This window comes from Macrobrachium nipponense, chromosome 22, assembly GCF_015104395.2.
Source record: "Macrobrachium nipponense isolate FS-2020 chromosome 22, ASM1510439v2, whole genome shotgun sequence".
Classification (NCBI taxonomy): domain Eukaryota; kingdom Metazoa; phylum Arthropoda; class Malacostraca; order Decapoda; family Palaemonidae; genus Macrobrachium; species Macrobrachium nipponense.
The window spans coordinates 61003610-61013969 of NC_087213.1; positions in this window are offsets into that span (position 1 = coordinate 61003610).

Sequence of the window (10360 nt, forward strand, 5' to 3'; positions counted from 1 at the left end):
ATGGGTAAAATCAATAGGCACTACTTGCAGACAGACACACACACATATATATATGTATGTATGTATGTATGTATGTATGTATATATATTATATAATATATATTATATATATATTATATATATATTAATATATAATACATATACTGTAAATATGTAATTATACATACATACATTATATATATATATATATAATATATATATATATATATATATATATATATATACACTTACATACATAAATACAAACACACATATATACATGTATGTATATTGCCAATTCCTAACATACTTACCATTCTTAGAAAGGCTGACAGTCGGGAACAAGAAGTAATACAGTGTGAACTTCTACTAGAATCAATAGCAAAACGTCTAAAAAAAGAGGTAACTTTAAACATTCATGATTAGAATCGAGACATCCTAACCCACGGAATAACAGAGTAAACGTAAAACCCTTTGATGAATGGGGGTTCTCCCATTGTAATAACGAAAACATAAAATTAAATATTTATAGCAATGAATAAACTCCATTCACACAACAGGAAGTCGGAAGATTTCTCCAGAAAATACAGTTTGTGTATGACAGAGTAAAGTATGGGACGAATTTTAAGAATACCATTTGTGTGTATATATATATATATATATATATATATATATATATATATATATATATATATATATATATATATTATGTGTGTGTGTGTGTGTGTGTGTGTGTTTGCGTGTATACACAAATATACATATATATAATTTAATGCAAAGTAGATCTCAAAGTCATAGAAAATCTCAGTACACGCTATCGCTGAGCTACATATAAGAACACACATACGAACACATGAGCACACACAACTTGGCGTACATACAAGTATACCTTAAGAAGCATAGAAATGATTTGCGAGCGGTCTCGATTCGCACACAACGATATTATATATATATATATATATATATATATTATATATATATATATATATATATATATATATATATATATATATAATGATTGTCATTGAGCTGGAAAGCGGTTGATGAACTTCTTGTGTTGTTCCTCACTCTAGCTCAGGGGCAGCTTGAGGCATAGCATGCCACAAATCGTCAATATATATATAATAAAAGAGAGGCAGGTAATGAACATCTCAAAAGGAGCATGGGATTCAGAAGTGATCGACAAGATTTTCATTCAACCAACGCTTTAGAAGATTGAAGGAAGATTATCAGTTGGGGTGACCTAAATTGGCTTACCTGTGGATTGACCTCTTGGTATAAATACCACCTTTTCTGTAAACTTTTCTCATTCATCTACCTGAAGAGGGAGACAGCAGTCTCTGAAATATAGTATGTAATTTTTTCTCGTCTATATTTTGGTGGTTTTTGTTTTTATGGGCTTCCTTTTATTAGATGGAATTCTGTTGTAACAAAACATTTTTACCAGTCATATATATATTTATATATATATATATATATATATATACATATAAATATATATATATACATATACACAAATATAGCGTGTGTTTGTATGTACGTACTCTTCTCTTTGAAAGCATATACCCTGATATACAATAATCCGGCAATTATCACACTAGCAATTATAACCTTGTGGTCAAGAGTTCCATGTATTTTACGCATTTTTCATCTGTCCAAAAGTCAATACATGAAGAAACAATCCGAAAAAATAGTGCATTCATCCCGAGTAACTGATCAACTGAGAAACACCACTCAAATATTTAAGCTCAGCATGAAATCTTGGCCAATAAAAAAAGCTCAAGAAACCAGAATATTCCACTCACAGACAGCTGGAACCCTTAGATCATGGATTTTTTAATGTTTTGATGACTCCATACTCCAATGAATTGCCCAATATGGTTCCATACCCCCTATGCTTAAGTCCATTTAAGTTCTATTTGTTGAAAATATAACTGAATATAATTAGTTTAATACATACTTTAAGTACAAAGAGCTAGGAATAAAACATACATGAACATCAAAAGCATTTAGATTTAAATAATTATTTATATACAAAATGTAACCATGTATACACTGACACATTAAAATCAAATATATATAAATATCCAGAGATCAAGTCCCCTACCACCAGCATGTGGCTCTCATACCCCCAAGGAGTATGGATGCCCCCTGTTAAGTACCCCTGCTTTAGAAACTCGACGCTGGCAGTATGCAGACTCCCTGAGACGAAATTTGAAACTTTATTCGTAATTACCATATGATAATTGGAGGATCTCTGGACATGTATAGCATGCAAAATACTGAACAGGCATCAGGCACGTCGGTTTTTTTCGAGTTTAAGTTATTCTTTTCCAAAATGACTTGACTAATATTAAATTCAATAAAGGTATTCATATTAAAAGGCATTTATATTTTCTTCCAGCTTACATCTAGGTACAAGAGGATGTGAATTTCATTAATGTTGTATTTTCTGAATTCTAATTCCATGAATTATCAATTCTATGACTGTTAATTTCATTAATTTTATATTTTCTGAATTTTAATTTCTCATTTTATATTTTATGCGTACAAAGAAACTAACTTAGCATAATTATCTTAAGTTACTGTGAAGACCGTCACTCCTTTTTCATAACCATGAGAAAATAGCATAATTTGCTCCCCTTTAGCTCCATTTGAAAATGAAAAACAAGTCAATATGTTCCTCCATTAACTAGAAAACAAATATATGGCGTCTTTTCACTAACACCAGGCAAGGAAAAATGGACTGACTCGAAATTTTTCTCTATTCATTACTAACAAAGAAAAAGTTGGCAACTTATGTTAATCTACTGTAAAAAGAAACAAAAACAATGGAAAGGCCTGTGTATCAAAAAGAAAACTGAATATCATTTTTCACTCTGCCCCCGGTGAAAAAATACGTTTTCTTTCTTTGTGGATGCTAGAGAAGTAAGGAAATGTTGTTTTTGCTTAGGCTTTTCCTGAAGAAAAATCTGTGCTTTTTATTTTTCATCCATGAAGAAATACAGTGTTACATTTCTCTACTGAATACTTCGCCTAAAAAGTAAATCTAAAATTTCCCGCTGTAACCTAAACTAGGTGAAATTCTTTTTCCGTAACTATTCACGAAAAAGTTGCCTTTTTTCTATATTCTATGTGAAGGCAAATTCATTCAGATTCAACCTAATTCGCGTGAAAATACACATTAATATTGTACTAATAACAATGAAACCTTATATTTACCTTTGCATTTTATTTTTAACAAAGAGAAATTATAACTCTTGTTTCTCTTCCTTGAATCACTCGTGTAAGAGTTTATTTCTTATTAATTACATAAAAGGGCATTTACCACATAAATATTCGCAGAATGTACGTCAAGTAGTTCATTCCCAACAAGTATAGGAAAATCACTGTTGCTTTGACAGGTAAAAAAAGTAGAAAAAAGGAACGAAAAGACTGAACACGTAAAAAATTAAATAAGGCCTGAAATGACTGATCTCATTATTAGCCTTCAATCACAGAAGAAGACCTTAACATTGCTTCTCTTCCTTCGTACATATAAAACATTTCGAATCTTTTTCCCCTGAAGGCATATTATTACTTGCACCAATGGAGCCAACTTTCAGCATTAGTCTCCTGTATTCAATAGCCGTGGTACTGTAACCTAATATCAAATAACTTGAGAGTGTGTGTGCGTATGTGTGTACATGTGAGCGTGTGCATATGTAAGTATTCGAGCGAGCGTGTGTGTGTGTGTGTGTGTGTGTAGTGGAAGCATTAGCGTGTAAGCTTTTACGTAACACGCGATTCGTCCATTTTAGCCCCAGAAAGTCAAAGAGTGTTTTGTGACAACCTCTCATCTGGGAGATCGGTTTCCGGTAAAGAAAAAAGGGGTGTATTAACAAAAAAAAAAAAGAAAAAAAAGAAAGGAAAAGAAAAGAAAAAATACGAAAGAGAAAACGAGAGAAAATCAATGTGAATGTCATACAGTGACATATCGTAAACTTTCGGGAAAGCCACTGGGAAGTTTTTTTATTTTTTTTATTTTTTTTTTATTTTTTATGTTGAATGTTTGTATGTTGCTTCCTTCAGAGAGATCTAAGACGCTAAGGTGCTATTACGGTTATGTGCGAATATACATATATATATATATATATATATGTATATATATATATATATATATATATATATATATATATGTATAAATATATATATATATATATATATATATATATATATATATCGTAAGCTTATCCAGACTGCTATCAAAATATACATACATATACACATTTATAAGTCGTATATTATATCTATCTATTTATCTATCTATCTTTGTGTTAGTCTATCAGGGATAAGGTTATTTGCCCCACCAACTGTGTAAAAGTGTCAGCATATGCCACACGGAATTTGGGTATTGTAAGGACAGGTCAAAGCAACCTATTATAGTAGGTCATTAGTCCTTCCTTTACCGTTATGCTGTTTCTCCGGTGTGGATGTCTGCTTCTGCCAGAGGTTTATCTCTTTTAATTGGAAAAAGTATATCTTAGTTTAACCAGATCACTGAGCTGATTAACAGCTCTCCTAGGGCTGGCCCGAAGGCTCAGATATTTTTACGTGGCTAGGAACCAATTGGTTACCTAGCAACGGAACCTACAGCTTATTGTGAGATCCGAACCACATTGTATCGAGAAATTAGCTTCTCATCACCAAAAACAAATATCTGTGACTCCACCTTGGCAGAGTGGGGAATCGAACTCAGGACTGCCGAATTGGTAGCCGAGCACGTAAACCACTCGTCCAACGAGGAACTTTCTTTTAGTTGGAATGGTTCTTGATGGTAGGTTCCTATTTCCTAACATCAGCAGTTACGACTTTGACCATCGACGGATGGTCTCTTATTTGTCAGTTTTTCATAAGACCTATGTTAACAGAGATCTACCACGTTCACATCTGATTGTCGATCCTCTTTTCCTGTCGGGAGATAACTAGATTTGCTGAACTGTACCACCATCATCGTATAATGGGCATTATGTCTGTCCGTCCGTCCCTCATTCAATCACGGCCAAACTTGGCAGGGTTATAGTGGGGACCCCTAAGATGGTTTATAATGGGGGTTTCATCCTAACCCACCCCCTCCCCCCACCCTTTAATTTGCTAGTTCAGTTAGTGCCCCTCGCTGTCGAACTTCTGTTCTGGAGCCTTTGGACTGTGGAGCAACCTCCCTGAGGACGTTGTGCAATTGGGGTATATATATATATATATATATATATATATATATATATATATATATATATATATATATATGATATATATATACTATACATATACGTATACGTATATATCTATATACATATATTATATATATATATATATATATATATATATATATATAATTATATATATATATATATATATATATATATAAGCGATATAGGAAAATGATAGGGAGAAATCCAAGCGCTTTTAGTCTTTACTAAGACATTGACAATGTCTTAGTAAGGACGAAAGCGCTTGGATTTCTGCCTATCATTCTCCAGTGGTATTCGCTTATTTAATGAAGTCGCGTGCATCTACTGTGATTTTTTAAGTATATATATATATGTGTGTGTGTGTGTGTGTGTGTGTGTGTGTGTGTTCCACACGCACACACCCAAAGCAATCAGGGACTGGAGCAGAGGCATATCCACTCGGGTAATCTCCATCTCCGAACGTAACGAACCTGCCTCGCACACGATCCCCATAACTGCCAATATAAACCAAACGAATACACCCAATAACAATGAATTCAGATCGGCGTTGTTATTAGTAACGACAGAGGGGCTCGTAAGAATAACGGCTGTGACAACAACAATAACGATAACGTAAACAACAAAAACACGGAAACGAGAAATAAAGAAAAAAATAAATAAAAACCCCTGACTGATTCTCTCTCTCTCTCTCTCTCTCTCTCTCTCTCTCTCTCTCTCTCTCTCTCTCTCCTCCGGGGTAATCGTTTAGACTTATGAGACCGAGGCTTTTGATCTGACCAATTTATGATCTTTCAATAAATAATTCCCAGAGATACCTGCAACCCTGACTTTTGACCTTGATCGATTCAGACATCTTATTCAACCACGACGAAAAAGGTCGTTATTCAAAATCATTGCTGACAATTCGTTCAAAATAAAATTCGCAACTGGCGACACGAGACTGATACCTTCCAAAAGGGCACGACCTTGCTTTTAAGAAAAAATAAATAAATAGACAAATTCGCTCCAAGGACACATTTTGTTCAACCAGGATGCGTTTCTGGAGAGCGCGAAAAATAGTAAGTTACGCCAGACTTTGCGTAGCCATCATAGATTTATTATCGTTGAAAAACGAAACTGGATTGTTGTGATTTACTGCGCTTAAGCGGACTAACCCACAGGAAGCTTTGTACCCAGTGTTTACTTTATTCATCTTCTGTGACATTCCGACTTTCATGTCTTTTGTATTTTTTTTTTTATTTAAACAAATCTTCACTCATCTGCAGCATCCCTAGTCATAGTTAACTTCTACGTAGGTTTGGGACTGTCAATTCCTCTGATACCCAAAGAAACTCATGACAAAACACATACATACATACATACACACACATATATATAATATATATATATATATATATATATATATATATATATATATATATTATATATATATATATATATATATATATATATATATATATATATAATTCCAGACTATTAAACCACAAATATCGCTTAATATCGAATTTATGGAATTGTAGAAAAAAAAACTAACTGGTCCAATTACGGTAAATGAAATTAAATGAATGAATATAAAAGACACGAGTTAAACACGCTAACACCTACAGTCGCCAGTCAGTGCCACCTGCAAAGCATAGGCATATGGACGCCAACATATATGCGTCAACAAAGGATCTAATAATTGGCAAATGACAGCCGAAATATTTAAGGTACCTAAACGTCAGTGGGGCCAAATGAGCACCAACTTGTACAGTACAAGCAAACAACTGAATGACTTTCAGGGCCAACGGTTACGATGCAACGAATACTCCATCATACTTCTCCCCCCCCCCCCCCCCTCCCCCACTCACCATTCCACCCCCAAGTGATTTAATTTACGTTATTCTAAAAGTCTCCTTTTTGCCTTATGTCTTTTCTGATTTCTCGCTTTTGGTTCATCATACAGTGAATGGAGAATACTACGTAGTTGCAAATGTTTTCGTACACTTCTTTCTTTACAGTGTTACAAATCATAAAAGTTAGATGGCTGTTGCAAGTTAACATTTGTGATAATTTTAATTCAGTTTCCCCCGTTTCTTTCCTGAATCGCAATGTACAAAAGCACATGGAGATATGATACATATCACAAATGTTAATATTTGTTGCATCTAATTGTTGTCTGTGTTAATGTTCATCAACTTTCCCGATTTTTTTTATTGTAATGTGCACGACCACATGAAGATACTCTTCATGTCCTCTTGAGGTAAGATCTTCGACAACGCCAACTATTATTTCTCATAACTTGGCTGGAAAAAAATATTAGTCAAACAACATTCCTTCAACAAATTTCCTAGAGGGTAATGCCTTTGAATATGCGTGCAAGTCGTAATTCAATTCATTTAAAATGCTTGAACGTATCTTTCTGTTTATTAAGGCACGTCTCTCTTTCTAAGAACCTACGACTTTCGACCTTTTAAAGCTATGTTACTCTTGTTTGAAGTTACGTCTTTATTTTCAAAAGCTCATGTCTCTCAATGAAAGCCATGTATGTTGTCAAGATATGTCTTCAAAAATATTTTATTATTTTAAACATTTTCCTAAGTATGTTACTCGCTAATGAGCCTTTTGAGCAAGTGTATGAAACAGATGATATGGAAGTTATTAGAACATGAAATTCATCCATGACTCAGCTCTTAAATTATGAATGTGGCAGTAACCATTGCCGTATATCCTGGAGCCAAGCAAGTCATAGGAAACTGTTTAATGTTGAAAAAACATAGGTGAGTAAGCGACGTGTTTACGTGACGTGCATGCCATATGCACGATTCAATACTCGCCTCTGGTTAAGTGATGACAAATCCACAATTCGCAGAAATATTCAACAAAAGAAATGGCAGATACGAACCCAGAAAAACTAGCAACAACGAGTAACCACAATAAACCCTATATTCCACAAAAAAGTGGGGGGGTCCAAATAAACATCCCCACGATAGAAAAATAATCTTAGAAAAAAAAACTGGACAACGCCACAATTCGCAGAAATATTAAACTAAAGAAATGGCAGATACGAACCCAGAAACACTAGCAACAACGAGCAACCACAATAAATCATACATTCTTAAAAAAAAAAAAAAAAAAGGGGGGGGGGGGCAAATAAACATCCCCACGATAGAAAAATAATCTTATAAAAAAGAAAAAAAAAACAAGACAATCCCACAATTCGCAGAAATATTGAACTAAAGAAATGGCAGATACGAACCCAGAAACACTAGCAACAACGATTAATACATCAAATCAAATTGCCTATATTCCCTCCCCCCCCCCCCAAAAAAAAAGGGGGGGGTATGTTCCAAATAAACATCCCACGATAGAAAAATAATCTTAAAAAAAAGAAAAGAAAAAGACGAACATCAATTCGTTTTCCCCCACGAGCGTATGTTCGTCTTCGAATGATGAAGGCTTACCCACCACAATGGCACCCCCCACCTCCCCGCTCTCCCTCTCTCTCTCTCTCCGACCGTGGACTCGCCGCCCTGTTATTATTCTATTAAAAATGTGAGTAACGATGGCGGGATCTGTGTTATTCATGGGACGTGAGTCAACCTCCTATAAGAAAAAGGTGAGTGAGGAACGGCGACAGATCGGTGCAAAACCCGATGGACAGGAAGGCGTTTGTTACTTGAAGGCGGGTTCCTGGATCCCCTGCCCAAAAAAAAAAAAAAAAAAAAATAAAAAAAAAATCGAAGTTAAAGGAGGAAATTGATTACCTATGACTGATATATTAGAAGAGTCGAGTACAATTAGGGATAATTACGATGAATAAATCTAGAAATTTAAAAAGGGGGTGAAAAGGATTATGGAAGAATGTAAATAAGGCGGATGAATAACTAAAAATGATTAAAATGAAAGGCCTGTAAAAAAAAGCAGAAAACGAATAAATAAAGAAACAATGAAGAATGAAAACAAAAAATTCGAATAAAAAAATACAGTGGGTGATGAATTCAAATGGCGGTAGAGATATAGCACTACAAATAACGACCACACAGTTAAAATGATTCGTACTTTGATATTGCCATAAAGGGGTTACAAAACACAAAATTATGGTAAACACAACTCAATTCGGAAATGGAAAAATATATAAGATATTTTATACGAACATCAAATCAATTAATATGTTCTGTGAAAGTATAACAACAACAACAACAACAACAACAATAATAATAAAAATAATAATAAAAATAATAAAAAAAAACTATTTAGGATTTTTAAGCGTTTCTTATTTATCCAAAGTCCCATCCACATTATCTTTCCTATCTCCTTCGGTTTCAAAAATCTTTAGTTGTTGCGACGCCATTCTTGATGACCATAAATCAATCGGTCAATCTATCTCCTTAAATAGAGAAATAAAAAGAAGAAATTCTGAAAAAAAATCAATCAGGTTTCATCAGAGATGATTTTGTTTACAAACTATTGAACCGGATCTCAACCCGAGATATTCTGACAGGAGATTTGGAAGTGTTTCAGGCTCCTCTGTAAAAGGAAAGTATTGAGATGGCTCTCCGTCTGTCCGTCCACCCTCACCTCTTAAAAACTACTGAGGCTAGAGGGCTGCAAATTGTTATGTTAATCATCCACCCTCCAATCATCAAACATACCAAATTGCAGCCATCTAGCCTCAGTAATCTTTATTTTATTTGAACTTAAAATTAGCCATGATCGTGCGTCTGCCACCGTTGTAGGTGCCAACAACACATGCCACGACCGGGCTGTGGCTGTAAGTTTCATGGGCCGCGGCTGAGAGTTTCATACAGCATTATACGCAGTACAGAAAACTCGATTGGGCTGAAGAAACATCGGCGCATTTTCGACTTGTTTATATCGTGGTCCCATTGTGTCTCAGTTTTCGAAATTCTCAGGCCTGGCTTCGTAACATAATAATAGTACCAACAGCAATAATAATATTGGTTATGTCACCACTAATATTACTATTACTTATAACAACAGCCACTTCAAAAATGAACCATGGAAAAAAATATAAAAAAACAGGCAACAAAAGACAAATAAAATCAGACTGCAAGGGCTCTGAAACCTATAGGCTTAGAAGAAACTGAATAAATATATATATATATATATATATATATATATATATATATATATATATATATATGTGTGTGT